This window comes from Eschscholzia californica, unplaced genomic scaffold, assembly GCF_041429995.1.
Source record: "Eschscholzia californica isolate CP2 unplaced genomic scaffold, dmEscCali1.0.p SCAF_2, whole genome shotgun sequence".
In the NCBI taxonomy this organism is placed as follows: domain Eukaryota; kingdom Viridiplantae; phylum Streptophyta; class Magnoliopsida; order Ranunculales; family Papaveraceae; genus Eschscholzia; species Eschscholzia californica.
Window position 1 is genome coordinate 21,586,980 of NW_028238309.1, and position 9,462 is coordinate 21,596,441.

Genomic DNA, 9,462 nt, shown 5'->3' on the forward strand with positions numbered 1-9,462 from the left:
CCCACATGTCTCATGACTAGTGTCGCACCACCTCACCGGTCTCATACGGGTTACACCCATGGCCACATGTCGTCCTACCCTCAATGGCTACGTGCCCGTAGGTTGACATAATCCGCAGTCGGGTACATACAATAAAATCCCAAGTAGTTCGCAATCATAGTAAAACAGTTCGAAAACATTTCTCGTATCACATTAAAACCATTCAAGCGTATTTCAGTTCACAACTTAAAACCGAGTTCCATGCTACATAAGCTCTAGTTATAATGGCGCATATATAACTTTAAGACCTAACGTATTTCATTATCTATAAAACCAAGCTGGGAAAAGGATTCAGAACCCCTACCTCAGTCCTTGCATCACCAAAGACCTCCCGCCTACCAGACGACATAATTCCACCTCATTCGCATTAAGGAAGAATAACCAAAAACAGAATAGAAACATTATGTTCTTATACTAAGAACCTTCGTACAACAAAAGAATAGATAAAAGAAAACAATGAAAACTTAAAACATAAAAGAAATCCATAAAGTTTGGAAGACTTCGAAGATATACTCGAATTCCGATCAATCTCTAACTTTCATAGCCATGTCCAAATAAGATCAATCCTATACCGTTTGAAAGATATTTATATTCTTAATATTTTATTATTGATTGGCTTCGCCAAAATCAAATTGAATAATCTTCCAAATTAGCAAAATACCTCAGATGTTTCCTAACAACATACAGTTCACTATAACAGTCACAACTCTCTCATCGTTGATCGGTTTCAATCCATTCTTTAGTCGTCGGAAAGGTTATCTCATTTATAATGTTTTGTTATCAGGTGGTTTGTTTCTCTTAATTTCAATTAGAACATCTCTGAAAATAACAAAATTTACGCAGTAGTGCATTAGTTTCACTGATTGTACGCTGTGTGTTCTAACGGTCATAAATTTCTCATCCGAAATCTAAATAACATGTACCATACCATTTCAGAAATCTAACATCGTAATCTACCACTTTCGTGTTTCAAGAAAGTCAGTCCAAGTAATATATCAGACCCATAAATTCTCAGACAGTAGACTGAGTTTCAGTCCCTCGAATCGTCGTTCGATCGATAAATTATATCAAATAATCTCTCTAAAGTTGATTGTATACCAAAACTACTTAATTCCCAACCATATAAACCCTAGAATGAATCATGAAAATCTCCAAATTTCATAAACCTTAAACCCTAAAATTTAAGAATTTTGACATTAAATCATCTAATACATTGGTTTCTTACCTTGGTTGGGATGAATTTGAGTTATGATGACTTCTCTTTGATCAATCTCAGCTAACTCCTTCCCTAATTCACCTGTTTCTTCAAGTTATAAGAGAAAAACTCCATTAAAACTCACTTCAAACATATTAGAGAGAGAAACATAAATTTCTTCCAAGATTTCAACTAAAACCAAAAGATTAGCCATCGAATTCCCAGTATGAATTTTACCCAAAATTACCTTTTTGACCAAAATTTTTTTATCCGAAATTGAAACCCTAGCTTAAGTCGGTCAAACAAGATAAAGGAAAATCAGATTTTTCTTTTCTCTATTAAATCTGTCGAATTTACAGTTCAGCTCCTGATTTTGGCTTGACTGCCAAATACCCCACAAAATGTGGTCTATTTGCTGATTTAACCCCTCTTTTGACTTGAACCAAATGTCAAATAGTCCCTTGTTTACATTAAAAACATGGGATGTTACAATTTCTCTACGAGCTTATTAACCTAGGTCTTGTATATTTCCTCGCTATTTGCCCACGTGACAAGCCTCCATTCATTGAAAAACTCATCAACCATTTTATCTTTCTCAAGTTTTTTGTCTCTTGCATCCATCTTCTTATCATTGACTACGATGTCTAACTGTTTCTCAGCCTTGGCCCGAACAATCTTGTCATATACAAAATATATGTTTCACATCTGGAAATACAATCTCAATTGCATTTAGCAACGCGAGTTCTCTGTCAGTAATGAATACAGTAGGAAGGTCACCAACACTATATGACTGTCGCAAACATTTCATAACCCAAGTATAGTATTCTGTTTTTTCGTTCCTTATAAACGCGTTGGCTACTGTGAAGGTCTTCTCAGTCGAAGTGGCTGAGACTACTTGGAGAAAAGGGTGTTTGAACTTGTTGGTTTTATAAGTGCAATCAATGATAACAAATAGAGGGAAACACCACGCAAGCCGAACACTCGTAGGATGTGCAACAAACAAGTCCTTTACCTCTTCGGGATTTTCATAACATCTATACTTGACTACATAGTGGTAATCCATGCACAACTTTATAAATTGTTGCATTGCTGATCTTTCTTCACACTTGACCTTTCGTTGTGCATGTACACAGTCCTCATTGTAGACAAGTTACCTTTTTTTTATATATATATATTCAACAATATATCTCTTGGGCGTGATTCACTTTTGGTTAATTCAGTAAGTAATTTAATCTCGTCTTCTTTCAACCTAGCCGCATATGCATGACCTATGAGATATTTCTCTAATTGGTGGTTGTGGTGTTCATCGATTAGTTCAAGAATGCACTTGTCATGAGGTACGTTTATTTTAGCTTTCTACCAAACGGGCAATCACATTTAGAATTACCCAAACGCTTCCTTTTACTTGGGACTGTAGTAGATTTCCAATTTCTCCCTTTGTTAGTACCAAATACACCGCTTCGACTACACCGAAACAAGGTATACGCCCCCTTTCCTTCATTGTTTGTTGACTTCCCCCATTTATTCACAATAAGAAATCTAGCTTCTCTAGTAATTTTGGTACATCAAGCTATTGCCGCATCCTTCGAATCAAACATCTGCGACATATAAAAAAATAGGTTTACAAGAATGAATGAATTCATATATCGGTAATAACGGTAACAAGAAGAAAACAAATTACATGTCATGTCTGTTGGAAATAAATGTGATACATCGACAAGCATTCGAATCAAGGTAAAAATTCTGAAAAAAATGAAGAGGAAAAAACTCAATATGAAATGTGAATGGAGCTCTGAAGCATTTCGTGTCTGTTTTAATACACGAAATATTTCGTGGATATTTAAGTCACGAAAGGTTTCGTGACTGAGATGTGCTTCGAGGCACGTAATATTTCGTGTCCACGAAATGTTCTCGTTGTTCATAAATAGTTGAGTTTAAGGGGTTTTAGAATATACGAAAAAATAAAATAAAAAAGCTATTACCTCTTCACAATCGTCAAAACTCATCAATGAAGCTATCTTGAACTATATTTCCATCCACATTAACAATATTGTTAGGTTTGATATGTTCTTTGTCAGTATTTCCAACCACATTATCAATATTGTTAGGTTCTTTGTCCATGTTTTAGGTTTAAAAGAGGCTGACTAATCTAATGATATTTAACGGTAAATAGATGAAGATGAGAACTAGTTATGAAGCAAAAAAAATTTTGAAGAATAAAGAACGAAGAAAAATCAAGAACTTGAAGAACAATAAAGTTGCCAAAAAGTTCTAATCCCTAGAAAGACTTAGTAGTTTTCTAAGTTTATTAAACTAATTATTTAATAACCCATGTAAGATTTACAAATATTTTACTAGTCCCTAAATTTGTTTCCCTATAACAACTACAAAATAAATTAGTCAACTTAAATTGACCAAAATTTGACCAAGCCTTTGTACCCCGGACACTTTTCTTATTTCACCAAATCAGCGGCTTTAATATTTTGAACAATATTTTTTTTTTGCAAATTAGCCGATGAATTTTCTACTTACCCTTTGCAACAAATTTGTGGAGTTGTGGGGATCTTGGTGAGTCATATATGAAACTCTGTAATCTTTTTCCCTTAGTAATTTAGTTTGAGAAGGTGTGTTATTTTGTTTTTCATTGTTTCACAAATCGAGATACTTTTTGTATCTGTTATGTAGAACATGTTTGACTTATTTACACGTGATGGGGATGGTCAATGAAAATCCATCGGTGGACTATGTTTTTCCTTTTTCTCTTTTCATTCTTATTTTGTGTTTGTATTTCATTTGAAGGAAATAGTATGATTCACAAAAAAATTCGATCGGTTGTTTACTAAGATTGTCTATCTATTAATTAGTAGAACTCCGCAACACTAATAAGGATTCGTTTCTTAGAGGACAACTTTTCTTTTATACTCACCTGAAACTTGTTGTTGTGCTCTCCCATGTAATTACAACACAATGGGAGGAACGCGCGTATCCTTTTCCACTTATTAATTACTGTTCCTATATTCACAATAGACAGGGATATATGACACCCTTCTTTTGGCTATAGGCATTGATTGTAACAAATTACTTCAGCATTAACAACCCCATGGATCACAATTTGTTCTTGTGTGGTAAGCAATGATGACATTCACCAATCAAATGTCCCCATTTATAAGTGTTTGTCTTAGACTCAATTTCTAACCTAGGAAAGAAATTTGTGGAGCTATTGGGAATCATTGATAGTAATCTAGAGCTCTTTAATATTCTTTTTCACTTATGCATGTTTTCCGTTATTTCAGTAGAGAGTGTTATTTAATGCTCTTCCTTGGTGATTAAAATATGTCGAGAAAAAGTAGGATACACAAACAACTCTACTGATTTTTCATTCAGAATATTTTTGAATGGATTGGTAGAACTTGGCTATATCAATATAGGCATATAAATGGTAGCTTATCGGATCAGATATAGACATATCCGTATCCGTATCCGATAAGCTATCCGATAATTATCCAACGGATATATAAATCAATATCCAAATCCAAACCCGAAAATATTAACAAAAACAAAAAAATTTATATTTTAAGTTTAAATTTTTAACCATTGATCTAAATAATAAATCTCAACCATACATTTTATATTATTATTTTTTTATATTACTATTGGGTACAGATATTTATCGGATCGGATATTGGTTTATCCGATATCTAATAGGGAATATCCGTATCTGATATTTCAGATATTTTCTTAAAATTCGAATACGGATACGGATCGGATGTCGAATATTTGGATATCCATTGACAGGCTTATCAATACAAATTTGTTACTTGGAAAACGATTTTTTTTTTGTGTACACATGAAAGCTGCAACTGTATTCATCTTGTAATTACAATGAAGTTGAAAGAAAATGTATATCATTTTTCACTTGGTTTCTCTTTTTGTCACTAGTGTTATAGTAGCAAATTATACAGTTGTGGCCACTTTTTTCTCAGATATAGCTTCTATACTCCTTGACTGTAAAAGAATTTGCAATTGTTGTGCCAACATACTCAAAAACACCTAAGGAGTTTGTTAGACCTACTTTGACTGTAAAAAACGATAAATAATTAATTATGGTCGCGGCTTTGGGGAATAAAGAAATTTCTCCGGGGAATAAAGACTTTCACTAAAATCAGTCAAATAAAATTGACTTTTTTTTTCTGTTGTTAAGGGGCTTCTAATTTTAGGGGTTAAAAATAAAAAAAAATTATAGAAGATACTATAATAAAATTAGAAGTTATTTTTTTATACCCTAAAAAGAAATCTTTCTAGGGATCAAAAAATAAGACAACTGCCAAGTTTTCTTGTGTTCTTCCACTGAAGTTTGATTTTCTTCTAATCACTAAACCCTAAACACATGGAGAAGAAACCTAATGATAATGAAGAAGAATACATAGATACTAAAAAATGGCCTGGTCTTGATGATATTGAAGAGGTAAAGTTCATGTGTGGTTTTTGATTTTATTCTTCTTCAACTCGATTTCATGGTTTACTCAAAAGAAAAAAACGATTTACATTCTTTTACAGTTGCACCACGAACAGATTTCGCATATGCGAAACATTTCGCATCTATTGATAGATATTGGAGACAGATGTCATACGATGTCTTGGTAGAAGTCGAAAAAATTGATAGATATTGGAGACAGATGTCATACGATGTCTTGGTAGAAGTCGAAAAAATGAACTACGATGACCTACCTGAGCAAATGATAGCTAGAGAAAGGTGGCAAAAAGCCTCACAACCGGAGAGAGAGAGCAAATAAGAATCGAACTAAGGTTAATCGGTGCTCCTAAAATAACAAACATGAGAGAGCCTGAAAATCCTATTGTTGGAAAAGGTCGCCCATCAAAGAAGCAAAGTCAGAAGGATAGGACTACAAAACGGGAACCATCAAGCTTTGAGATTTTAGAAAGGCAAAAAGCAGCGAAGGAAAAACTAGAAAAAAAGTTAGAAAAAGAAAAGGCGTTGAAGGAGAAACGAGAGAGAAAGGCACAAAAAGAGAAGGCAAAACAAAGAACGGCCGAAATGCAAAAGGAAAAAAAAGAAATGAAGGAAATGCAAAAGGCAGAACTCGACGATAAGTTGAAGAACATGACGCAAAAAACTGAAGGACAGGAACTTGGACCAAAGAAAAGACCGGCTCCGGTAATATATCCGCCGGTGATAGAGACAAGGTGGTTGAGTTCAATTCCCCCTCATATGCAAAAGTACGTCCAAAACATAGTAGATGTCTCGGGGGATGGGCATTGTGGTTTTCATGTTGTTGGTAAAGCAACTACTAATGGACGTCACGAGATTGGAAAGGAAATTCGTCGAATGATGTATAATCACATTATTGAGAATGAAGACTTTTACAGGGTCATGTGGCATCGTAATAAAGTCGATGAACTAAAGGACCGTATCATGTGTAACGAAGATCCAGCCCCGAAACATAATTGGTTTTGTATGCGATAATGTGGATATGTTGTGGCAGAAACGTTTTCAGTTCCGGTTGTGATATTATCAAGGAACATGAACTTTACATTATTTCCGACCTTGATAGGTCCACAAAGTTATAAAAAATGGGATATGGTCGTTCTTGCTCATTACAACGGTAACCATTATGTCTGGGTAACGTTGAAGCCAGATTCTCCCTTGCCGCATGTTCCACCATTTACATATTACGAAAAAGTCAAGAACAAAGACTATTGGGCTTGATACGAGTTGTTTAAAGATAGATTTGACTGTTATAAGGAGTTGACAGGCATTAGTCCGGTGGAGAACATCGACGTCCCAGAATGAAGGTTTTTTATTATTAACAATTAAATGTTTTTTTCTTCTTAGAATGATAAGTATTTTATTCGCTTACTTGGAGTAATGTAGTAAAAACTATTATGGTAACATGAGTTACTCTCAATTTAAGCCTAAAGTCAATTTTGCATTATTCTTTATTTTACACTGACTCAATAAGTCAAAAAAATTGGGACCTCGAAAAAACAGCAGATTTCGTACTGGCGAAAAAATTCGTGCCCACGGCAAAGTAGCAAAACAGGAATGTATTTCTTAGGTACGAAACACTCATCTGGCTTTTATTGTCAGATACTGTTTCGTAGGTACGAAACATTTCGTAAGCACGAAAAGTTGGCAAAACAGGGAGGTGTTTTTTTAGGTACAAAACACTCATCTGGCTTTTATTGTCAGATACTGTTTCCTAGGTACGAATAATTTCGTACGCACGAAAAGTTGGCAAAACAGGAAGGTGTTTCTTACCTACGAAACACTCTTCTGACTTTTAATTTCAGAGAGAGTTTCGTAAGTACGAAACATTTCGTACTCACGAAAATATGGCAAAAACAGGAAGGTGTTTCTTACCTACGAAACACTCTTCTGACTTATAATTTCAGATCGTAGGTACGAAACATTTCGTACTCACGAAAATATGGCAAAACAGGAAGGTGTTTCTTACCTACGAAACACTCTTCTGACTTTTAATTTCAGAGATCGTAGGTACGAAACATTTCGTTCCCACGAAAATTTGGCAAAACTGGAAGGTATGTACGAAACACTCTTCTGACTTTTAATTTCAAACTCATAACATAGCACCATTGAAAACTTAAGACTCAACAAATCCGAAAGGTTTTTCATTTCAAACTTAAATAGGTATCAGTAAAAACATACCACTATTGAACCAAAACACTTCGGGTTCAATAGGAAACAAAAAAAGGACTGATGTTCCACACCAAAAAAAGGAAACAAAGTTCTAAACCAAAAAAAGGACTTAGTTTAAGATCATTCGGCTTGATTGTCGCTTTCAATGTCATCCGCTATCATCTTCACCTTCTTCACCATTTTTTCTTTCAAGCTCGGAGACATAGCCATGTTTTCACCACCCCCACATATATGCAGAGCATCTGCAAACTTTTTCAAGCGGGATTTCTGAAATATATATATATATACATTATTAGTATGCGTTAAAAGAAAAAAACTGAAAAACAGAAGATAAGAGAGTAGTTTTTACCATTCTTTGCAAGATGCTATTAGTGTCTTTTGGTGGCTCAACAACGTCTGTTTCTTCTTCTCTGCTCGGATGGATCGGGTTAACTAACCTCGGGTGGGAGACCGTGAGATACCATGCCATGTAATCGTCTACGGTTTGATCAGGAACAGTAACACCATTACGATATTGGTCAAACAGGATGTGGTTTTGCCAATTACTCCAGATATGTGCAGCACTGGAACCATAGTAAGCTGTGAAGTGTTTGTTTGTTGTTATTGACTTTACTACATCGAGAGGTTGAGGTGGTTCAGGAATCGACTGAATATATCCAAGCTGGCGTAGGATCCGCTGAGGATATACGGTAGTAGTGAGTTCGAAACATACTACCATCCCACTATAGTAACTGACTGGATGGTTTGGGTAATGATCTCGACTATGTGCGTAAGAATCCCAGATAACCTGTAAATGCAGATAAAATGAAAATTTTAAGGGTTTAAAATGATTTGTATATCAAGCACATAAAGTTATTAATACTTACATCTGTACTTTGTAACTCATCAATTCTCCCCCTTAAAGCTTTAAGATCTTGAAGTCTTTTTCTTTTATTCGATGACGGTCTAGGTACCCATTTTCTAGCCAATGGCCAACCATCTTCAAATTTGGTGTTTTTATTCCATCCAGAGTAGAGGTCAGGAAAGTGTTCATAAATCCAAACCTAAACAAATTAATAATTAGTACATATTTTGTACAAATAAACATAAAAAAATATTTGAACATGTATTTGTAACGTACCTGGAGAATTGTAAAACATCCACCCATCTGTTTTACTTTAAATCTAGTGGCAGAACATAGCTGATGCATCAGGTTTGCAAGACATGCAGTCCCCCAAGAATAGCTCTTTACCTCATCCAAATTTTCAAAGCACTGGAGGTATTGAACATTTACCCTGTTACCGCTTTTATCAGGGCATATGCATGATCCAACAACATAAAGTAAATAAGCTCTAGCACAATACTCTTTCTTCTTCTGTGACATGTTGTTTTTCGAATTCGAAAAGTTTTCAGCCAACCACGCAAGTTTTACCGTTTTTAGACAACCATCCTTCAGTGCATTTTTAGCTTCATTGGGCTACAATCCCAAGGTTCTCTTCATCAACTTCAACACAAAAGCCGATTGCATTGCAGTACTTGTTACTTCATGTACCACCTTCCCATCTATAGG

At 34.9% G+C, this 9,462-nt stretch overlaps 1 long non-coding RNA gene across 1 annotated transcript; it reads right to left on the reverse strand.

Annotated features, from left to right (window-relative positions):
* Window positions 1-8,608: 8,608 nt before the first annotated feature.
* LOC147556883 (uncharacterized) lies at window positions 8,609-9,081 on the reverse strand. The gene is made up of 3 exons (XR_015235161.1): window positions 9,034-9,081; window positions 8,780-8,956; window positions 8,609-8,700 (listed from the first exon to the last, which is right to left on the reverse strand). It is a non-coding gene; the product is annotated as an uncharacterized LOC147556883 (long non-coding RNA).
* Between the last annotated feature and the right edge of the window lie 381 nt (window positions 9,082-9,462).